This window comes from Macaca fascicularis, chromosome 20, assembly GCF_037993035.2.
Source record: "Macaca fascicularis isolate 582-1 chromosome 20, T2T-MFA8v1.1".
NCBI classification, from domain to species: Eukaryota; Metazoa; Chordata; class Mammalia; order Primates; family Cercopithecidae; genus Macaca; species Macaca fascicularis.
Window position 1 is genome coordinate 70617493 of NC_088394.1, and position 3089 is coordinate 70620581.

Sequence of the window (3089 nt, forward strand, 5' to 3'; positions counted from 1 at the left end):
GATGGACAATCTGGGACTATTCAACCAATTATAACTTCTGTACCTATAAATTTATGGGGAAGAGATTTATTACAACAATGGGGAGCACAAGTTCTAATTCCAGAACAATTAGATAGCCCTCAAAGTCAACATACGATGCTTGAAATGGGGTATGTCCCTGGTGTGGGACTAGAAAAAAGTTTGCAAGGTTTAAAAGAACCTCTTCAAGTGGAAAAACAAAGTTCCCGCCAAAGATTAAGAAATAATTTTTGATGGCAGCCATTGTTAAGCCTCCAGAACCTATACCTTTAAAAGGGTTAACAGATAAGCCAATTTGGATAGAACAATGGCCGCTAAGTAAAGAAAAACTGGAGACTTTAGAGAAATTAGTTACTGAACAATTAGAAAATGGGCACATAGCTCCAACATTTTCTCCTTGGAATTCTCCAGTTTTCATAATTAAGAAAAAATCAGGAAAATGGAGAATGTTAACTGACTTAAGAGCCATCAGCTCAGTTATACAACCTATGGGAGCAGTACAGCCAGGATTGTCTTCTCCTGCTACAATTCCAAAAAATTGGCCTTTAATAGTCATAGATTTAAAAGACTGTTTCTTTACTATCCCTTTAGCTGAGCAAGACTGTGAACAGTTTGCATTTACAATTCTTGCAGTAAACAACCTGCAGCCTGCTAAGCGTTTTCATTGTCTTACAGATCGTTCTAGTAAGGGTAAAGCTTCTTATTCTGGATGAAAAAGGAAAGTTTTCCGGATGTCCTATACTTCAGCTCAAAAAACGGAGCTTGAAGCTGTAATTGAGGTATTGACTGCTTTTGATATGCCTATTAATGTGATTTCTGATTCTTCATACGTGGTTCATTCCACACAGTTAAATGAAAATGCTCAGTTACAATTTTATACAGATGAACAACTGATGACTTTATTTACCCAATTGCAAACAGCAGTTAGGAGTAAAATGCATCCTTTTTACATCACTCACATTAGAGCTCATACACCTCTTCCAGGACCTTTGACTGAAGGGAATCAAATGGCCGATCACCTAGTTGCTAATGCAATATCTAATGCTAGACACTTTCACAATTTGACCCATGTTAATGCTTCTGTTCTCAAACGCAGATACAGCATTGCCTGGAAAGAAGCTAAAGCTATTATCCAGCGATGCCCAACTTGCCAAATGTTATGTTCCTCATCTTTTACAGGAGGAGTTAATCCTCGAGGACTGGAACCTAACTCTCTTTGGCAAATGGATGTCACACATATTCCCTCGTTTGGGAGACTAGCTTATGTACCTGTATGTGTGGACACCTTGTCTCACTTTGTCTGGGCTACCTGCCAATCAGGAAAGTCTTCTGCCTATGTTAAATGTCATCTTTCGCAGTGTTTTGCGGTGATGGGCATTCCAGCTTCTGTTAAAACAGATAATGCCCCAGCTATACTAGCCAAGCTCTAGCTACATTTTTCTCTATGTGGAATATTAAACACATTAGTGGTATCCCATACAATTCTCAAGGACAAGCCACAGTGGAAAGAATGAATCTCTCCCTAAAACAGCAGTTGCAAAAGCAGAAGGGAGACAGAGAATATAGAACCCCACAGATGCAACTGAACCCAGCATTATTAATTAAAAATTTTTTGAGCCTGCCCAAAGACCAGATGTTATCAGCAGCTGAACAGCATCTACAGAAACCAGCTGCAAAGACAGAAACAGAACAACTGATTTGATGGAGAGATCCAACAACAAAAAATTGGGAGATAGGTGAAATAATAACTTGGGGTAGAGGTTATGCTTGTATTTCTCCAGGCCAAAATCAACAGCCAATCTGGATACCATCAAGACATCTCAAACCTTATCACAAGCCAGATGCCAAGGGAGAGACTCCGGGAAGATCCCAAGGACCCCCCCGTTGCAGCCATGTCGAGACTGACACTGAGGAGGACCCCAGCTGTCACGAGCAACACCCGTCGAACACAGTCACCCACCTGGGGACAGATCAAGAAGATGTCACAGATGGCAGAAGAAAACCTGAGGAAAGCTGGACAGCCAGTCACAATGAATAATGTAATGGTAGCTATGATAGCAGTTATCACCACTGCCGTGAGTATTCCTTCAATAAGGGCTGGTAAGAGTGCCTGGATGCAATCACTCTATGACACAGTTACACATGCTTTCTGATCTCAGTATTTACCATAATAAATCTGCTCCTATAATTGAGGCATGCTGCCCTCAAAAACCTATTTGTAAACAGGATTGGACCCAGTTAGAAAAAATGAACATACTTGTTTAGGAAGATTGCTTTGCAGAACAGGCAGAGGTGCTGCGCAACGATTCCTATGGAATCATTATTAATTGGTCCCCTAAGAGGATGTTTAGCTTGAATTGCACCTCTCAGTCTGTGTGCCACGGTCACACTATGTTCAGATGATCTGAACAAAACGGTCAGATGGTAGAAATGATAAGAAGTACGGCAAAAGTTCCTATTTTCTGAAACCATGGCAGTATAGTGGCACCTCAACCTCAAATGATATGGCCCGCTCTAGGAGCTAAACATAAGGATTTGTGGAAACTATTAAATGCTCTTAATAAGATCAAATTTTGGAAAATAATAAAAAAGCATCTAGAAGGACACTCTACAAACTTGTTTTTGGATATAGCAAAATTAAAAGAACAAATATTTAAAGCATCCCAGGCACACCTGACCTTAATGCCAGGAACTGGAGTGCTTAAAGAAGCTGCAGACAAATTAGCAACTAGTAACCCATTAAAATGGTTAGAACACTTGGAAGCTCTATGATTTCAATGATGATTGTGCTTTTAATCTATGTTGTTTGTCTTTGTATAGTCTGCAGATGTGGATCCTGACTCCTGTGAGAAGTAGCTCACCATGACAAAGCTGCCCTTGCTTTTATCGATTTGCAAATCAGAGAAGGGAGACATGTTGGAAGCAGCACCCCCCCAAAATCTGGCCATAAACTGGCCCCAAGACTGGCCATGAACTAAATCTCTGCAGCACTGTAACATGTTCATAATGGCCCTAACGCCCACGCTGGAAGTTCGTGGGTTTATGGGAATGAGGGCAAGGAACACCTGGCC